The 21,448-nt window shown below is 47.6% G+C and overlaps 1 protein-coding gene across 1 annotated transcript in view; it reads right to left on the reverse strand.

Moving 5' to 3' along the window:
• The window catches only part of CIC (capicua transcriptional repressor), a 786,494-nt gene extending 776,266 nt beyond the window's left edge, over nucleotides 1-10,228 (reverse strand). Inside the window, exon 1 of the mRNA XM_085615585.1 lies at nucleotides 9,890-10,228. The gene's annotated coding sequence lies outside the window, so the exon portion shown is untranslated. The remainder of the gene's footprint in view (nucleotides 1-9,889) is intronic.
• Nucleotides 10,229-21,448: the final 11,220 nt, after the last annotated feature.

A 21,448-nucleotide genomic window follows, 5' to 3' on the forward strand; every position in this document is an offset into this window, starting at 1 on the left:
TGCGCAATCTTCACGGGGAGATGGCGTTCCATCGTAATGTGCATCGATCCCAAACTAACAGAACTGGCTCCTTAGCAAATGGACAACTGTTCAGAGAAAGTTTTGTTAAGGATTTGTCGAAATTTGTGGCAACGCTCTCAACTCTGGACAAGGCGCAGTCTTTGCTTATGGTCATCCACAATAGTCTTTTTACCAGGGCCGGGCGCTTTACAGGCCGAGCGTCAGGTCGGGGTTACGACCAGGCCTCCTACAGAGGTTCTTATCCCAGAGGCAGAGGTGGTTGGAATAACGCCCAAAGTCTAGGCAACTTCTACCATTCCGGATCCAGGCATGGTCGAGGCCGTTTCCACAGAGCCAACTTAAGAGGTGTAGCAGCAGGGAATGCAGACTCCTCATTTTCAGTACCCATTATTCCTCCTTTAAAGGTCATTCACAGATGGCAGATCAAGGACTGGTTTGCAGGTCATCAATAACTTATGTTCTGCTATTTCTCCGTGCCATCATCCTTTGGATGGTAAACCGGTGGGGAAACACCCTTGGGTTTTTTAAGTTGTTAAGGAGCATCTGTTTGATTCTGTCCCCCAAACCGAAATATTCGGTCTTGTGGGATGTAGAAGTAGTCCTCAGGTGTTTGAGGTCCAGGTCAACTAATGAAGACAATTGTCTGCGAAACGTACAATACTTTTGTGCCTCGTTTCATGCAGAAGAATCTCGGACGCTCGTGCCCTGAATTTAACAGGTACCGTTCCTTTCTGATGTGATTTTTAAGATCTCTAATTGTACTCAGACACATTCACATTGTGTGGGTTACTCTGCTTTCCCAGACAAATCGTAAGCTTTGAATAGTGCGCTGCTTAAAGGTTTATGAAGAATGCACCAGGGAGTTACACCTATCCGCTAATGGACAGTACTTATCACTTGACAAAAATCTTTTGGACCTGTGAGATCAGCCAATTTGGTACGATGGGTTAAGTGGTTGTTGTCAGCGGCAAGTGTGGACACTTCCTTATTTGGTGCGCATTCAGCAAGTGGTGCAATGGCCTCCATGTCTTATTCGTTGGAGTCCCACTTAGAGGACATTATGGCGGCTGCAGACTGGTCTTCGGACTCTACTTTTAAAGTTTCTGTCATAAACCAATTGTTGATGTAGCTTCTGTAGTGGGTCAGCTATTAACAAGTACAACATGAAGCCTCCGGACCTGGCACATAATAAACAATTTTATAGATCTTGCATCAAAGAATTTCCAGTTCAATTAAGGATCCTGTGTGGCTCTCCCATTCGTGGGGTTTGCACTACTCCTTCTGTAATTACCTGTGTTAATTCATTAAAGTCTTACGCCAAATCCAATAATCTTGAGATTTATACAACAAAAACTAAATCCATGACTATCAGTAGCCAGCTAGGGAGCCCAATAAAGATGCTCTTAAATTATACAACCCTGGAGGGAGTTAACAATTACAAATACCTGGGGAAGTACTGGGATAACAGTGTTATTTTTTTTCCAGCAAACACAGTACATGGTAAAGAAATGGACTGCTTTAATACACACTTTCAGCACCTTTGTAAAGAAGCTGGATTGACTCTCCTTTAAGCCCTTACTGGAAGTAATTTCCGCTAAATTACTTCTGACTGTGGCGCACGCCAGTGTGTTTATGCTTGGCCAGGAGGCAGTCCTCCTGGATAGGCTGCAAGTTAATACCTATAGTTGGGTATTCTCCCTTCCCCAAAATTCCTCCGGGCTCAAGTTCGATTGGAAGTTGGGTTTGTATAGCAAGATTTTGGTAGAATGTCTGCTTCAATAAAATGCTGGTACAATATACGGATGGATCGGGAAAGTCCATTAAACCGGTGTGTATGGACTGCATCAGAAAACGATCCACAATCAGCCTACTGCGAGTATATGTATAGTTCCTCGAAATTAAGTCACCTGACAGAACTCTGGGACACGAATCTACCTTTCCAAGTCTTTGAGAGAGTGGTGCATAATGTGGTAAAGATGCAGTCATACATACACTTTATCTAGGTTTCCCCTTAGGAGATTTGTGTAGTTAGTTATCGCAAAACATTGTGTTATTGCTGGAGTTAATCACTTACTATGTAAGATCACACGGTCAGATGGTGTTATTATGTTTTATTAAGAACAGACTCACTTTATCAAGGCTTTCCCCTAGTAGATTTGTGTTTCATAATTGTAACATTTTAATGGCATTAACCAACTGAAAAAATAAACTGAACTTGAACATTACTCCTTCAGTAAGTGGCTGTGGGTTTCCAGTGGCTCCCCTCCTAAGAGTGCCGAAGGTTGGTTTCAATCCAGCCACTCTCTCTATTAGTCAGTGTGTTTGGTTTCTCCCGGTAACATCTCAGTGTGCCAGAGCTTAGTTTCTGTGTCTGGCTCCTCCCCATTAGCTGGTGGTTGGCGGGTTCCTAGCTGGCTACCCTCAGTGTTAAGGGTTGATTTCTGTGTCTGGCTTCTCCCCATTAGCTAGTGGTTGGCGGGTTCCTAGCTGGCTACCCTCAGTGTTAAGAGCTGATTTCTGCCCAGCTTCTTCCTTGGGTGTTGCTACCTAGCTCCTCTCGGTGGAGCGATGGATGGTCTTTGTCATGGTCCTCCCCATTAGCTGAGGTGGGTCTCTACCAGGCTCCTATCTTTAAAGTGTTTGAGGTTGGTTAGTCGGTCTCCTCCCCATTAGTTGCTCATGGGTTCCTGGCTGGCACTTCTCGCTGTGTGTTGGCGGCTAGTTTCTGCTGGATCCCCTTCAATTAGCTGGAAACGGTTTTCTAAATGGCTTCTTATGTTCCGAGGCTACAGGAGGGCTTACTGCCTTTAATATTTTGACTAAGATTAACAAAGAAACTCAAAATTGTAAATCAATTGATTGTTGCTGGGTCAACTGGCCACACAGCTAGATGCCTTTCTGCAATATTTAGTGAAGGAAATCTCCACATAAATCTGACACATTCCTCATCTTTAGTGAAAATTGCAATGACAAATGCAGAGAAAAATGTTTTACATTTCCTGTTGATAACATAAACTGGCGCAGCTGTATTCAATACACGGAGGGGGTGTAACCAGTATGTTCCTGGACCATAATGTACATAATCATATTTTTCTCAGTTTGGTGCACAAAAAAATATCGCATTTCATAGATATTTCAGATATATAATTTAAATTTAAGGGAACCTCGATAAAGTTAAAAAAAAACATCGTAATTCATGTGTTTTTTAAACATTGCTTGAATCAGAACATGATTTTTGTGGAAGGACGTTTGGTGTAATCATATTAACTTTTGAATTTGCTGTTTAGAGTACACTCATAATTGTCAAAAGTTATCTTGACCTGAAAACATGGCAGGATCACATACAGTTCACCTTGGATATGGGAGTTGTGGGTATTTACTTTCTGGATGCATAGCAGGAACCAGAAAAGCTTAAGTCGAGCCAGACTTATACAGAGAAATTCCATGGCACCTCTTGTGCTAATACCAAGTGTAAGAAATCGGACTATTAGGGATGTGTGACTTCAATTAACACTCACAAGCCTTGCCAGGGTGAGCTCCCAAAGTCAATAAATTAATGTTAGCTCAACTCCCAGGTAGTTATGGCACAGATCTAGAGAGACTTAACTTAGGGAAATGTGTAACGTATTTATCCCAACCTCAATTAGAAAACTAGAGTAACATTCACTGACAAAGCAACTAGGCCTCTCCTCTGTATGAGCTATTGGCTTTGCCAATGTCTTTTAAACATGTTGTACAGAAGCGTGGTTGCTGTTCAACATAGCTAAAAGTAAGTGGTATGGCATAGAGGACAGTGGCGTAGAGTGGAGTGTTGTAAATGGCTTGGAGTGGCATAGAGGGGCATGGAGTGTAGTACAATAGAGTGGAGTGGTGTAGAATTAACTGGTGTAGAGTGGCGCTGCATGAAGTGCTGCAGAGTGGCACTGGATGGAGTAGAATGGCGCAGTGCAAAGCGGCATAGAGTAAAGTATAGTAAAGTGGCATAAAGTGAAATAGAGTACAGTGAAGTAGAGTGCCGTAGAGTGGCTCTGAAGAACTGGTTGACGTGGCGGTGAGTAGAGCGGCACTGAAAGGAGAAGAGTGGCGTAGACAAGAGTGGGGTGGAGTGGAGTGGAGTAGCATGGCATAGAGTGCGGTGAAGCAGAGTGACGTAGAGTGTTAGAGTGGAATGGCATAGAGAAGCATGCCGTAAAATGGCGAAAGGCACTGTGTGGCGTGGCACAGAGTGGAGTGGTGAAGAGTAGAATGGTATCAAGTTGAGTAGCATAGAGTGGAGAGGTGTAGAGTGGAGGACAATACAGTGGAGTGGCGGAGACAACAGAGGAGTGACAAAATCGATTAGAGTGGCATAGAATGGTGAAGAGTGGAATGGAGTGGCAGAGTAGGGTGGAGTGTGGTGTGGTGGAGCAGAGTGGGATAGTGTGGCGTAGAGTAGAGTGGCCTATAGTTAGGTTGAGTAGAGTTGGACAGAGTGGCAAGGAGTGGCTTAAAATAGAGTGTCAGACTGGAGTGGAGTGGTATAGAGCAGAGTGGCACAGGTCTCAAAAGTCTTCTGAAGTCAGTGCCTTTAAGTGCCACATGTATGCGTGGCACTAGTTAGTGGGTAGGAATGCTCCCTATGCAAAAATTGATGGACAGAATGCAGAACAATGTCATACATTCACACCAGTCCCCCAAATCCAAAGATCTTTTTCACCCCATGCCATTCCAGTTTGAACCCAGCCATATGCAAATCAGTCTTGACCCTGCACCCATGGGAACAGTCCAGTCCGAACTGCCAGGCCAGGTCCTCCTGGACTGGAAACAAGCAGCCTAGGACCAGTTTTGGGGTTCATAGGCATGCTCTAACCAATGGGATTAAAGTTCCCAGGGCCAACCCTACCCACTTTGTGCTCTTTTAATATGGCAAAAGTCTTTGGCCACTAAACTTGGCCTCTGAGAGCTAGAGGCATGTGTGGGAAGTATACTATGGTAATCATAGTGCCCTCCCACATCTAACACTAAAATGTAGTTTGAGGCAGTGACTGAACCAACAACAAATTTAAAGACAGAAGTCAGGAGGTACAAAAGTAGAGTCCTTCAGCAACCAGACAGTGGATCCACAAATATTGTCTTGATGTATATATTTCTACTATAGGACAAAAACATAGTTCTTTATCAAAAGACAGTGTATCCACAAGAATTGTCTCAGAATCCTGTTTTCTCCCCTTTCAATTGTGCAACAAGGGTTACATGTAAAGCCAGACACAGAAGTCTGGTACAACAAAAGCAGAGACCATCAGCAATTAGACAGTGGATTCACAAGAACTGTCCTGACATCCTATTCTCTCCTCTTTCAATTGTTCCCCAAGCATTATATGTGAACCCAGCAGATCTATCAAGCAGGATTTGACAGTCAAGCAGGATCTCTCACTGTAGTGTTAAAAAGAATGCCCACAGCCCCAACCTTGTGCCCATTCAGATCAGCCTATTGTTTGGTCCTGGGAGGCATTTCACGTCTATTCACAACTATCCAAGGCTAATTACTTGCTGGAAGAAGATAGAGAGCCAAAACAAATTAGCCTCCAAGGACTACAGACAAGAAAAAGATTACGTTTTAAATGTTACTTTTCCTTAGTAATTATTTAAAATAGTAGTTCACCACCGAATTGGATATGCAATAATTATTAAAAATAGACGCTTAATTATTTTTCTAGATGATTCCTTTCCCAAGATACAGTATTAGTATTTTTATCTGCACTCTAGTTTTCTAAATAGGACAGCTAGCCCTGCCATATTAGAAATAACGTTTTGGTGCTAGTCACTGAAATTACATGTTAAATGACTTCATGTTCTATTTTTAAATACCTTGCACCTTGTGTTGTGGGCTACAAAGCCCATAAAGGGGTGACATTCATATTTAAAAAAGGGAGGTTTTTATCTGTCAAAAGGGTTTATTTTGACAGGTCAAAATGCATTTTTACATTGCTACCCTCAGGCTGCAATGGTAGGCCTGAAGCCATTTTGCACTGCCACTGTAGTGGATGGCACACTAAGTGCTGCAGTCCACTAGCAGCATTTACCTTCTAGACCCTGGTCACATATTGTACCATATACAAGGCAAGTTAAATATACCAATTATGAGTATGCCAATTTGACTATGTTAAAATGGGAGCACAGATACTTAACTTCTGGTTAGCAAGAGTAAAGTGCAAAATCCTACAGTCAGCAAAAACAGATAGGACACAAATATGGGAGTACACCATGGAAAAAATGTGATTTCCTAAACCAAGTAATTAAAATGCACACAGTTGTGACTCATATCAGTTGCTAGAAAAAGATTAGTGTTCTGCCTGGTATAGAAAGGTCAGGATATGTTGAAGAGACCACAAATCTTAAGACCCCCTCCTAACACTGTGTAGTTAGACACTCTTATAGAAGTGATAAACTCTTCACAAAGATGGGCACCGGCAACTATGATTAGAAGACAGAAAAAACATGATGGACCAACCATTTGGATACTCTGTTCCATAAGAGCCCAGGTAAATATCAGAATGTTCATTATTTTGTTAAAAAAGGATAATTTGATTTCTTCCTTGAGTGGATCAAGACCTTATGGAGATTAGGTTTGCATTTTAAAATCTAGTATCTTTGATTCCATATTTTTCCTGGCTTTTTTACTGTCAAGGCCAAGAGTGTGTGTTCTATCAACTGCAAGCATTCCTCAAATCCATTTTTAACATTGGGTTTGAAATTAATTGAATTTGGTCCCAACACATTTTCTTGTTTCCGTCCTATGCTGCAATTTAGATGAACCATTCATGCATTACAAATATAAGGGGAGAGGAAGTGATGTTAAGTCAGAGCTACAGGCTTTGAAATTGGGGAAACAGGTTGGAGTCCCGGCATCTGCTCAACATCTTGGAATTCTGGACAAATACCTTAATCTCTCTATGCCCAAAAAATGACTGAGCTCCTATCTGGTATTTGTCATTAGTGGGTTGCTGATGTTCCCCCTTATGGCTCCTCTCATTAGTCCGAAGTCATTTTCTGCCTAGCTATCCCCTTTGGCTGCAGGTGGGCTAAAGTTCAACATCTTCTGTTAATGGACTGGAGGTGGGTTACTGTTTGACTCTTTTAATTGTGGTATGGACATGGGGTCTTCAGGGTGCAAGAGTCACATGCCCCTGCACCCTATAAATGCAGAGTGTAAGGGTTTTATATGCCACCTGCACGGCATGAAGACTAAACAGGGAGGCCGTAGCAGGACATCAATGCAGCACAAGACATTTGAAAGAGGTAGTGATCGGTGTCTGATGTGATTAAGAGCTGCACACAGCTTGTGCTGGACACAATAGCCGCACACTGATATATAGAACCCAAAGGTATCACACAAAGATTGTTGGAGATGATGACAGCACATGAGACATGCGAGTCTTGGGAGCTGCAGACACTGCCTGTGGCATACAAGACCTGCAGAGAGAATTTGAGATATGCAAGAGTCACACAGCGTCTGTCAAGGCCTCACTAGAGCCTGCTATATATGAAGGCCACGAAGTTTAGAGAGCCTGGGAAGAGCTAAGGCTGCACATAAGGTCTGTGGGACACGAGAGTTGCATGTAGGGTACTTAAACTACAATTTGCAGCACATGCACTCTATGATCAATAAAAGCTTCACATATTGCATACAGGGGACTTGTGCAATGTGTTAGGGTGCGAGGGCCTTGGAGTGCAAGTATGCAGGGGCTGCAGAAGCGAGAGCCACTTACTGGGTCTGTCAAAGGTTACATTTGTGCTGGAAGTAAGGGGGACACGGTACAAGTGAGAAGAAAGGGTCACAGAAGAGATTTGTGTTGTGCAAGGACAGCTCACATGACCTCCAAAACAGAAAAAACGCATACTCAAGTTTTCTTTATTTTTTGTGCATTCTGTAAAACAAACTGCTTGCCTTTAATTGATGACACTACAAACAAATTAAACTATGACAGTAACATTCCTGCAAGTGAGCAACAGCAATAAAATGTGGACGGGTGAGCCGTCTGGTTAACACTATTGGAAGTTCTTTCTGGATCTATAGAAGATGCCTATCAGTTTCCTGCAGACAATGGGACCCTGGCTTGCAGCTCCTTCTGCTGGAGTACTTCAATGGATATCTACTATCAGTGGAGGACTGTAGGGTTCCTCCCATTGGTGGTATGTCTGTATGGCTCATCTTATTTGGTGGATTATTTTCCTTTTGTTTTGTATTGTGGGTATCTTTAGCGTCTCCACTGGTGGCATCTGGCTCATCCTCACCCTACTGGCAGAGGTCTGTCTCCGACACTTTCCATGGATGGGATCAGTCTGGCTGATCCCATTGATGGTGCTGTGCTCCTCCACTCGTTATGCTGGCTTATCCTATATGTTTTGGCCCCTGGTTTCTCACACAGCTTCAGTATGTCTCTCTTTATAAACTGCTATTTGCATGTCTCTCTGGCTCCTAGTAGTATGGTCATCTATCCCCACGGGCGGAATTTGTTTTGCTGTTGCTGTCATGGTGCCTGACTAACTTTGGCTTTCCCACTGGTGCAAGTGGGCCTCTCCCATTAGTAGTGTCCTGTCTCTTTGCCACCTGTGTGCTGCATGGATAGGTTCTTTCTTTGCTACTTCAGTCATCTCTATGCTCCCATTGGTGGAGGCTCTCTGCGTGTGAGCAAATCGGTAGGGTCTGATCCAGTCTGCTAATACTGGAATGTTCTCCACCTGGTTTCTGGGAAAGGTCTTTATGACTCCTCACGTTTGTAACCAGCCCCCTTCCACTTGTGAAGTTTGATCCCTGGCTCTTCTCCTTGGTGGTCTCTGCATCTCTAGCTCCTTCATATGGGGAGGTCTATACCTGACTTCTCCCACTGCTGGAGTCTAGCTCCTTCATATTGGGAGGTCTATACCTGACTTCTCCCACTGCTGGAGTGCATCTCTAGCACCTACTACTGGAAAAATCTGTGGCTACTCCTACTGGTTGGGTATATTGCTGAATCCTCCCATTGGTAGGCTCCTCCTTTTGGCGGGTTTTGGTTCTCTGGCTCCTCCCAATGGGCGGGGTCTACCCTGGATCCGTCAATTTGTGGACTCAATGGTTGTTCCAATTGGTGGATTCTGCCCCTCGGGCACCTCCCACTGCTGGGGTCTTCCTCTGTGTCCCCTCGTAATAGCATGCACTGTTTTTACAGCTCCCCATATTAGTAAATGAACTCTGCAACCCCTCTGCCTGCCAGGGGTTCCCCTCTCCTATTGGCTGCCCGCAGGCAGGGGTGCTGTCACTCACCTGCCCCGGCCCCGCTGCTCCACACACTCCGCAGTCTGTTTTACTCCAGAACACAAAATGGTGAATGAAGCAGGAACAGCTGTGAGCGGCAGACCAATCATAACCCACACCAGAAGCACTGACAAAGCTCGCATCCAGTCATACCCCAGAGAGCGCAGAGAGACAAATACAGTAGCCTATGTGAGACCAGTGGGCAAGCGAGTAGGTGGAGTCTAGAGAAGAAGCGCCTACAGTAACCAATGGGAGTAGGGTGAGAGGGGCTACTAACAGCCAATCAGCGCATCGTGAGGAATAGCTTGTTTACCAGAGTGTTATACGCATGCGTTGTAGTGAGCGACAAGTGCTCTGGGATCTGTGGTCTTTTGTAGAGTTCCAAGGTGGAAAACTAAACCGCATAGGCAACCATAAAGACTACAGTTCCCAAAAACAATGGCGCGCGGGTTTTGGAGCCAGGAAAACTCTGGGAAAAGCCCCGGGGGTCCTGTCGGAGCTCAGGCAAGAGGCGTGCGGGCAGGTTAGGGGTGCTAAGGAGGTACCCCCTGCACCTAACGGGATCTGCCGAGCACGCGCTGCACGCACACTCACCCGCTTCCTGTCAGCCTGTCACTCGGCTTTCCCCGCGCGCACCACCAGCGCTCAGCAACAGCCAGTCCGGACATCGGCCAATCACAGGGCTGCCTGCGTGTTACGTCACCTAGTGACCTCATCAGCATCCACGCGCACAGTCGACACCTCCACCCACACCGAGGGGAGAGAACGCGCTGTTGCCGGTTGACGTCACCGTTCCGCGTGCCTATTGGCCCAACAGGAAGAAAGTGGCCACCAATCAGCGTTGTTCCAAGAGTATTGACGTAGGCAGCTCGTGTTGTTGGCCGAGTCTGGGAAGGGGCGTGGCCTGGGACGCGCGAGGAGGCAGTGGAGTGAGTACACACGGACACGGCTGTAGTAAAGTTATCTGGGCCTAGGAGCAGGGCGCGCGCCCCGAGGGCGGCGCGAAGGATCCCGGAAGCAGGCCCAGAGCGCATTTATCGATGCGGTTGTAAGTAGTGTAGAGACTACACGAAAGTGTTAGCATTTTCAACAATAGAAATGGCATACTGATATATATTAACAGTCATATAAAATACAATCCATTGGCTGATAAGTGATAAATAGCCCTGAAGCAAATTATATGTCGGGACCGAAGGTGAGGATTATGCATAACTTTATTCACTTGTTTCATTGGTCATTCGTCAAATAAAAAAACTTGAAAACTACATTTCCCAGAAACATTTGGAAAAAAGTAACAAAGTATCCAACAGTTCACCAGTGGACAATTCAAACATGGTGACATTGACAACCTCTCTTCTTCCTTCACACCATATGTGCACGCTTGATAACTCAATCAAACTGGATTTGTAAAGTGCTGCTTATCACCCGTGAGGGTATCCAGCCAGGGTATCCAGCTACTGGGGGTTGCTGCTGCTGGGTGTAGGCAGTTGAACAAGCAGGTGTTTAAGCGAGTATATTACTGTTTTTCGTTAATGCTTGTTTTATCGAAGTGTCTGTGATTATATTTTTCTTGTAGAGAGGCACGTTCTCTCTGCTGCTCACTCACCGTGCATTACGCTGAGAGGCTCAATCACGTCAGCCCATAATGGGTGCTATTTTTTTGCTCTCATTTAATTGCCAACTGAGAGGGATGCATATTCAATCATAATGTAGAGTGAAATATTTCCTAGCTAACAAGAAGGAAAGTTGCAATTTGATTAAGGACTAGGATGCGAGGATTATGCATATCTTTCTTCACTATATTTGCATAGCAGAATTTAAAGAACAATAAATCAAAACCAGTAAAAACATTAGATTACACAACCCATGAACCAAAGAGGAGCAGTCTCCATGGTAACCATAGTCCAATCATATTACAGTCCATAAAATATAATCATGCGACGTCCCTTCCGCTTCCTCATCTTCACTGGAGGATCTTAAGCTGGTATTGCCTGCTTACTCGAACTTTTGGTCGTTCCCTGTAATACAGAGAGAGTCCCGTTATCCAATTCTTCAGTATATTAGATGTCAACAGTACTCATGGAAAACGATTCAGAGTGCAAAATTTGAACTGTTTAACATTTCAATGACATTAACATATCATCAAAGGGCTCAGCATAGAAGAAAAGTACTTACTGTTAACGAATCATTCTGGGCAGGTTGAGATCAAGAGTAACCTCAGAGTGGGATAATCATCGCCTCCTAGTCCTTAATAGAATTGAAACTTTCCTTCTCGTTAGCTAAGAAATGTTTCATTCTTTGTCAGGACGGAGGCGAGGATTATGCATGTTCAAAGCTTACTTACGACCAGAGACACCGCCTCCAAAATGGGCTTGAAGTAGAACCTCTTAAAGGTAGAATCAGACGACCAATCAGCCGCATTCATAATATCTTCCAGTCTACCACCTACCTGAATGGCTTTTGATGCCAAAGCTCCCCTTCTGGAATGTGCACCATATTTACTCACATCCACACCTGCCTCTGACATGATCCATTGTACCCACCAGGCTGTGGAAGGAGAGGAAACCATTTTGAAAGGTTTCTGCATGGCAATAAGTAAGTGCCTTTCCCCAGGGGGGCGAAGCTCCGAGGTCATCTCCTCATATGCCTTAATGCACCTCACCACATAAAACTTAGGATGTTCCGGAAAGGAAGGATAAGATACCAACCTGGTATTAGACAGTGTACATACTACTGGAACTCGCCTCGGGCAAGTGCGCCCGGCCCCTTTTATTTGCATGGTCACCTGACAGGTGATGCCTGTGATGGGTGGGTGAATAGTGTCGGTTACAAACAGGCGGTACACTAGAACGTGTTCAGCTGGACACTACATCCCTCCCAAACTTTAATGAGAGAAAAACAAACAAAAGACCAACCCCTCTCACAGAAATTCTGTTGAGGCCCTTGCCCCTGGATTTCCACGTGATCGCGTGGGCTGTGTCGGCCTTTCGTAGGCCCCGCCAAGGGGTCGCTGCAGAACTCCCAACAGGGCCACGGCCGAGCCTCGTGTAACCCCAAGGGTGGATGGTCCAATGGTCGGGAACACTCTTCTTTGGCAGGCTTCCGGTTCACGGGCACACACAGAAGGTTCCTGGGTGACAGCACCAGGAATGCCTCGTTGAGCTCCGGCTGTCTCGAGTGGTTGGATCCACTCTGGTGGTTCGAAGCTCCGTTGATGTTCTTGGTGACGATGCACTTTGGATGATGAACATGGTAACTTTCCTTCAGTTGGGCAAACAGGCTGCGATCGCTTGTTTTCGGTGACTTCATGGATTGAGGAGGACTGGAGGGACTTCTTGGCCACTTGCAGTTGTCTTCCAGTAGGTGCAGTTGCTAGGCGTGGTGCTATCGATGCCAAGCAGCCAGTGACAGGTGAGACGACGGTCAAACAGCGAAGCGTGGGGTCTGGACGCAGGTCGCGCTTACTAGCGGTTTACGGTTGGTCCTCCCGCGAAGCTGTCTCCAGTGACGTCCCTGCACCCCGGTGTAAGAAACTGGCTCTATATATACTATACCAAAATGAGGTATAGTGTGTCTAGAGTCCTAGTGTCCCCAGAGGTAAGCAGAGGTTAAAGTTAGATTGAACCTTACTCTCTAATAGTGGTAGCTTGGGCGAGCAGTAAGGCAATATCAGAGGACAGTGTTAAGCATTTGATGTACACACTCAGTCAGCAAATGAATTCACACACTCAAGAACTGAACTCTATCTAGGCCAATTGTTTTTGTATAAAAATATACTGTTGTTTATTTTTAGAACCAAGAAAGCCGGTTACAGGTAAGCATTAAATACTTTTCAGTAATAAGTTACTGGATATAGAACAAGTTGAAAATGCAGTAGAAATTGTACTTTGTTTGATTTACAGGGGAGCAGTAGTATGCAACACTTAGCAAATAAAGTGCATTGAAATGAATAGGCTTTTTTAGTATATTACAGGTAAGTTACTTTTTACGTTACTTTTCTAACTCCGTGCTGGATACCTAGATTCAGCACTGGGACATTTCCTGGAAACAGGTAAGTTATTATGTTTTGGTTATTCGCATGATTTTTAAAGAAAATTTTGAGTTTTCAAAACTCCATACTCAGAAACGTTTTGGAGCAGTACATTGAAATGAATAGGCTTTCACAGTGAATTGCAGGTAAGTTACTTTTCACGTTACTTTTCTAACTCAGTGCTGGATACCTAGATACAGCACTGGGACATTTCCTACAAACAGGTGAGTAAATCCGTTTTGGTTATTTGTGAGACTTTTAAGGAATATTTATAGATTTCAAAACGCCACACTAAGAAACCTTTTGGAGAAGAAGTATCAATGTTATCCTATTGAAGGAAAACAGGTTAACGGTTCACAGGTAAGTAAATGACTGTGGGAGTTAAGGTTCTGGGGCAAGACTCAGGGGTCACCCAGGGTCAGTGATGCACTGTTGTTGCACCCTCAGCGGCACTAGGGCGGCCGGGTGCCGAGTGTTGAGGCCCAATGTTATCCAATGGGGGATAGGGGGCCTCCGGTTGGTGGCTGCTGGCAAGCAGGCCACCGGGTTGTGGGAGCAAAGCTCCTATGGTTAAGGTCAGGGCAAATGGGGAAACAAAGTAGCACAAAAGGTGCACCTTCAGCTGCACTGGGGCGGCCTGGTGCGGAGTGCTGTTCCGACGTCGGGCACCCTGTTGTTTTCTATGGAGAACCTCCGGTTTGCAAAAGTCTGCAGGCAGGGAAACAAAGGACTTCTGGGTGCGACCACTACTTGGAGAGGTAAGTTGGGAAGTTAAGGGTTGGCTAGGCACCGTCGGTTTCTGAAGTCGGCCATTGTTTTATCCAGGTTGGTGTGCCCTCCTTAGCTGGGCATATGCCAAGTCTTAAGTTTAAAAATGTTTCCTTCATTCAAGCCGATGTATAGGCATTCAGATAGGGCTGGATTCCCAAGGACTGATGAGAATTAATCACAGACCAAGTATGTGTTTTTTCCACTAAAGCTAACTCATCCACATTAAGGGGTCGATTCCGATCCTGTATTTTTTTTTCCCGTACGACTCGTATCCGTATTTTTTTCCGTACGAATCGTACAAGTCACGTCCGACCCTTGTAGTAAGATCCGTATGGGAAAAAGTACATACGGATCGGCCCGATCCGTACGAATCGTAGCGGGAAAATTAGTACGAGACGGACCCGGACACTTCTCCGTACAAATCGTAAAAATGAAGTCCGACTGTACTAGTACGATCCGGACCGGCGTTACAATTTACGATTCGTACAGAAAACGTCCCGTACACGGGGAATGACTTTGTACGCTATGAAGCGAAGTTTGTACTCACCGTACCCCCAGCGCGAATGTATGGTGCATACTCCCAGTGCGTAGGTACGCACCGTACCCCCAGTGCGAATGTACGGTGCGTACCCCCAGCGCGTAGGTACGCACCGTACCCCCCTGTGCGAATGTACGGTGCGTACCCCCAGCGCGTAGGTACGCACGGTCCCCCCCGCGTAGGTACGCACCGTACCCCCAGCGCGTAGGTACGCACCGTACCACCAGTGCAAATGTATGGTGCGTACCCCCATCGCGTATGTACAGTGCGTACCCCCAGCGCGTATGTACGCACCATACCCCCATTGCGAATGTACCGTGCATACCCCCAACATCGCGTATGTATGGCGGATGTTGCGGGTACGCGATGTTGTGGGTACGCACCGTACTTACGCGATGGCGGTCTACGCACCTGCACCGTACAGAAGCAATGGGGTGTACGCACCGTACATAGCAATGTCCGTTTACGCACCTCACATCCACTACCATGGGGGTGTGTGGCTGTACGACTCGTACCCCTGTACCGTACTGAACCACGGACACTGTAAAACAGCACAAGGAGGGCCTATTCGACTCGCACAACACCACAAAACACGTCTACACTGCACAAAAAATGAAAAGGACTGACCTGGACACATCCAAACAGGCAAACAGAGGGGCAACTCCACAACCAACCCTTATAACACACCCACCAAAAATTCAAACTGAGCCCCACCCACAAATGGACCAATAAAAAGGGACCACACACAAACCATGAGCCTTTGCAACAGACTCACAACTGCTACAGAGCACACACAAACCACTGCACCCATCTACCTAAACATATATACCTACACACACACACCCCTTCACACATACCCCCTCTCCACATTCACACACACACCGTTACATTCAGACCCACAACCATCCTCACCCCACACCATGCCCACCGACAAGAATCCAAAGTTCACAAGGGAGGAGCTGGAGATCCTTGTCAATTAAGTCATCAGAGTCGAGCCACAGCTGTTTGGAACATTGGTCAGACAGACCAGCATAGCTGAAAAATCACGCCTGTGGCAGAGGATTGTCGAGAGGGTGAATGCTGTCGCACCCATCAGAAGGACCAGGAATGAATGCCAAGCCAGGTGGTACGATCTGCGGTCAAGAGAAAAATGAATGAAGAGCATGCCCAGACCAACATCACTGGAGGTGGTGTGCCCCGCAGACCAGTACATTACCATCCCTGGGAGGAGAAGGTGATGGCCATGCTTCCGCCGGTGGGAGTATATGGACTCCAAGGACCTCCCGAGCCTGGTGAGTACACAAACAACTTACGTAACATGGGGGTAATGGCATCCACACCCCAACTACACCAAATGCACGCAACTACCCCCAAGCTCTCACCCGCCAGAACCACAGTCACAAACAACGCGAATGCCAATACCATGTGTATGCCCCATTGAGAAAGCAAGGCCAGGCTATGTCCCATGCTACACGAAGCACCAACCCAAGAATTGATGTCCGGTATGCTGGGAGGGTGGGTGCACCAAAACGCATGTTTGAATTCCAAATCAGACACAATTGCCCTCATCCCATATGGCCCAGCTACATACCCATGCGCAATGCCCAGGGATTGGGAAAGTACTGACAAGATAGCTCACACTTGGCCCTGGTGTAGGCAGCACAAGGCCCTCCTGTGACTAGTGCAAACACCAACACAACAAGGTCAGATATCTAGGACAGGAACTCACACTCACTGTCATGGCAGCATGCTCCATGGGGGAACAGCTACATCACCTGGGAGCCCCAGTGCCAAATCACACTACACCCACCTGCAGGCCCTGTCACACACACCCCTTACACAAGCAGACACCACCAGGACAGGCAATGGATTTACCCACTGCCACAATGGACATGTAACACAACAACACCAATACATAGCTGAAGAATCACCCAAGCCACAAATGGACATGTCAAAGACTCAGGAGAACATATGAATCTGTCCCCCGCAACATACCCATACACAAGTGAAAATTGAGGAGAATGCTAGACACATACAACTACCTGGAGGAACTGTGCCAACTTGAATGTGTATGAAACATGCATATTGCATTAAACAGCTTTAACATTGTCTCTCTCTCACACACAGGGCAACATGATGAACATCCCCCCCAACAATGGGGGGGGGGAGAATCACAGTTACAGGCTCGGGAGGAACCGGATCCCACCAGCAGCGATGCCTCTCAACACTCCGCGGATGACCCAGACCGACCTGGACCCTCTGGTGTCCAAGCCCCTGCAGCACCTGGTTCAGGAACATCTGTGCCAACCACCACCCCCATTCCTGCCACATCACATGAGACACCCAGGAGCCCTGCCCGCAGTGACCAGAGCCAGTCTGACCAGGAGGGACAAGGTGCGGCAGGCACCCAGGAGGAGGCAGACAACACCGCCATTGCCATCCCTCAGGGGTCCCGTCGACCCAATGTGCCCACAACGGCAGGCTCGGCTCGTGTGGGCAGGGGTGGCGGGAGTGGAGGCAGGCAGAGGCTAGAACCTGACCAGCCAGCTGAAGGGACCGGTATGTCACACATCCGCAAAATCATGGAGGCATACCGATGTGACACCAGGGAGGTCAGCCAGGTAGTAGTGACCCTCACAGAGATCAAAAACCAGCAGGCCGAGCAACACGCCAGTCAACAACAACACCAAGGACGGATGGAGGCAAGACTGGCTGAGCTCCTGACAGTGCAAAGGGACATAAGCCATTCACTCCGTCGGATCGCCGACAACATGGGCAACCCTCCCTGTGACACCAGGTGCAGACCAGCACCAGCCACAGGGAGGGAGGAGGAGGAGGATTCGTCCGATGGAGCGTCCCAAACTTTGTCAAGGCCTGCATCTGAGGGTCCCCGGAGGAAGGTTGGTCGTCCATGGAAAAGACCGCGAGAGGCAGCGGGCCATCCACATCTCCCAGGTCACCTGGCCAGGCACCTGGCCTTCATGTTCGACAGCATCACCTCATTGACTGACATCATCTGCCACATGGACTTGCTGGTCACAGTCTGACCAATGATGCCAAACACTGTGGGCTGGACTCTGATGACTTCAAATGGCAAGGATCCCATCTCCCCCTGTGAACTTTGGATTCTATGGTCTCTGCATTTCCCCATTTTCTGTGCACAAATCACGCCCCAGAGCTCGAAATTAAAAAAATTATAATTGAAATTTCATGTTGCAGTCATTTAGCATGAGTCCACAACCTACGTGTGGGGATATGTTAAAGTATGCCTGAGTGTGGAACTAACTCCAGCCATCCAAACACTTGGATCTGAGTCCGGTCGAGGACACACATGGCTCACAATGTATCACAAAATACAGACATGGAACCTAACACTCACCCGTGATGGCCTCAAGCTGCTGAGGGGGGGCTTACTATATTGCTCTGACAGACCAATTTGGAAGAGTTACATGAAGGTGTAGAGGTCATGGGTCATTTTGATGTGCCCGGGAGGGAGTACCATGTCTGTTTTGCGAGGTGGGAGAACTATCTCCTGCATGCTGAGGTTATGTGGATGTGATGAATGGTGGCCAGGGCAAGGTGGGCTGCATGGAGTAGGGCCAACGGGGTGTTGGATGACACACGTCCAAGGTTGGTTTGGGTCTGGGGTTGTGGACTGCCTCCTGAGTGTGGTTGAGGAGTCTGAAGGTGATCCTGCAGCACACAGGAAGCCTTTGTCCCTCTCTCAGGTGGACGGTGATGTGGCTGGGGCGGGGGATGTTGCAGATGAGGTGTGCGGATGCACCCTGGATGTGGATAAGTTCTCCTGCATGTTTGCTGTTGTCCTCTGTAGAGGCCGGTGCTGTATTTGAGCCGGCTGGTGTCCTGGACCAGGGGGACGGTCTGTCTTTCCTTGGAGTGGATCTATCTGGGGGTCATCAGCAGCATGTGGAGGGTGTTGCAGCATGAGGTACAATGTTGGTGAGTCGCATGTTAATTGTGAGCGATGGGTCCATGATGAACACCAGCTTGCCTGCGTGGCCACTGGGTGTTGGTGTGGTGCACAGACCAGTGGGACGCAAGGAGTTGACCCAGCCGTAAGGGGACAATCCTCAGATGATGACCTCTGTCCTGTCCAAGTCCTGCCTCAGATGGCTGATGTTCAGCCATTCATCAACGGATCTCATGCCTTCTTGAAGTTTGGATCTGGCAATGGCTGGCTCTTTGGTGAGTTTGAAGAGCAGCTGGGTGTCAATGGCATACCAGATGATGATGAGGTTGTGTGTGCATGTGATGGTGGAGAGGAGGGTCATGGAGACATTGAAGATCGTCACGCTGAGAGAAGAGCCCTGTGGCATCGGCCAGAAGACCCCAATGTACTACATGTTGCAGGGTGGAGGCTCCCTGTGCCTTGCTGGTGAGCTACTTCCTGATTGAATCCTGGGCCCTCCTCTGGATACCAGTGTTGGAGATGTGTGAGCTGACAGGGTGGTAGCACATGGTGTAGAATGCCGTTGAGAGGTCAAGGGTCGTGGCCTCACCATTGTTGAGCAGGGCAAAGTAGTCGTTGGTGTTGGCAATGATGGTTGCAGTGGTGTGATTACTGTGTAAAACGGTCTGGTGCCAGTTGGCTGGAGCTGGTTGCATGTAGGAAATTGGTCAGTTGCTTGAGTGTCTTCCTGTTGACATTTGCTGGGTAGGGAACTAGGGTGATGTACCAGGAGATCCTGCGGTACTGCCGTCCGTTGTTTAAGAAGGGCCTGGGGCTCTGCATGCCTCCTGCAGCCATGGAATGTGGCTAACTCAAAGGAGACATTCATGACGCGCAGGACGTGGGCTTCAAGGATGGCGAATGATGTGGTTGAGATGTTGTGTGGGAAGGGGCCTGATGGAGAGCCAGAGTGGAGGGTGCACATGATCCCGGTTGTGTACTTGCTGCTGACGGGAGTCCATGACCTGAGGGGGGTTTGTCCAGCAGATAATAGTGCTGTCTGCCTCTGTGTGCCAAGGCTGTTGTGTATGGCCATGAGCTTGCAGTGGTACAAAGTGGCAAGGGATGGGAGCTGCCTTGCAAGGGTGGGGTGTCTCGGATGGAGATCTTCTGTCAGTTCACTCACAATGCTGATGAGCTCCTTGATGTCGTGTGTTTGGGTGTCTCGGAACTATCTGAAGTTTCTCCACTTGGCCTTGCTGATGAAATGGTGATGGCTGTGTGTGGTGTTTTCCAGGGCTGTAAGGAAAATGATGTCTCTTTGTGTTGCAAGGTTTGCACAAGAGTCCGGCTAGGTCTGTAGGAGTCCAGTAGGTCTGCCTTGTCCCAGGTGCCTTAACTGTTGTTGTGCTTCACAGGAAAGTCCGTCAATGTGGCAAGATTGATGGATAAGTTGCTGATCCAGTGTGTGAGTTTGCAGGGTGTGGCGGTGGTGTTGTTTTGAGTGACCCACACAGCTTGTCTGTGGCAACTTACATCAGGCATCTTTGAGGGATCGGTAGCGGGGTGAGTGGCACTGTGTTGCTTGTTGGAGACGTGGATTCAAATGTTGATGGACCAATGATGGATTGTGGTGTGTGACCCCTCCAGCAAGAAGTTACTGGCCCCCAGCCACATGTAGCCTGTGGAGGTGAGGGCCTGCGTGCAGCTGAACGTGTTGATGGCTTAGTGGAATTGTGGATGTAGGCCTGCAGATCTGTAGATGAGTGTTACTCCGAGGGTTGCTAGGGAGTTGCTGCGAACCCAGACTTGTGACTCTGAGGGTGTACTTGTGAATAATTAGCAATTCAGCCCCCGGGATTGGTGTTGGCGTCCCTGCGGGTGATCTTGGATCCGTCTGAGATGGCAATGAAGACGAAATGTGCTGAGGATGCTTTTGTCCAGGTTACTGTCATGAAGGTGATGTGTGGGGCTGTAGTGTTGAGGAGGTAACAGAGTCCAATGGTGTGCTGGTGGATGGAGCGGGTGTGTAGTAGGAGGCACATAACCTGGTTGTACTGACAGGGTCTGGTAGGCTGGGCAGCGCTGTGTAGGCAGTTGGAGTAGCACACTCAGCATGCAAATGTGTCGTGTGTGTGCTTAGGGGTTGCCTGATGGCAGGAGGATGATTGTCACGAGGACATTGCTTGGAGAGTGGCTGCAGCATGAACCTGTTGTGTGACGTGGGTCATGCAAAGACTAGAGGGTCGTGCACTGTGCATGTTGCAGGCGCAGACGGTCCGGCCTTTGGCACAGCGCTGGGGCAACAGTGGCACAGAAAAGCTGCTGGCTGCATTACAATTGGGTGGAGGGGGAAGGGCTGAGCATTTCTGAGGCGTGGGGGTTGCAGAATCAGGGCACTCGGAGTGGCGGGGCCGCAGGTGAGGCAGCAGCAGGCGGAAGGGGTTAGAAATCATGCAAAAATCAACACACAAAGACAAGGAGATCTACAAGGCACAGTGCAACAGGTGTATGTCAAGGAAGGAGTATCAGCTCACTCATGCGTCACTCCCAGAAAGTTTATGATCAATCACCATAAATGACAGCCACTGTGTCAGGCAACAAAATGCGGAGATGCGCAAAGGAGACACACCATCACCAGGCATTCACGTCCCGTTGTGGGGAGCAACCTGCACAAATACATACACAACCAGGTACTTCATGCACAATAGAGATCATTAGCCATGAAGCACTTCATGCATGTTGCCAAAGTACACATACACTAATATGCTCAATCTTTGTAAATTCTGCCATAGATGACGCATGCAAACTGGTAAGAGATCTGCAGTGACCGAGATGAGGCACTTTGGCTTGTGCTGAACACCTTTATTCCACATACACACACAAAGGGATATGCCTTCATAT

Source organism: Triturus cristatus, chromosome 7, assembly GCF_964204655.1.
Source record: "Triturus cristatus chromosome 7, aTriCri1.1, whole genome shotgun sequence".
Taxonomy (NCBI): Eukaryota; Metazoa; Chordata; class Amphibia; order Caudata; family Salamandridae; genus Triturus; species Triturus cristatus.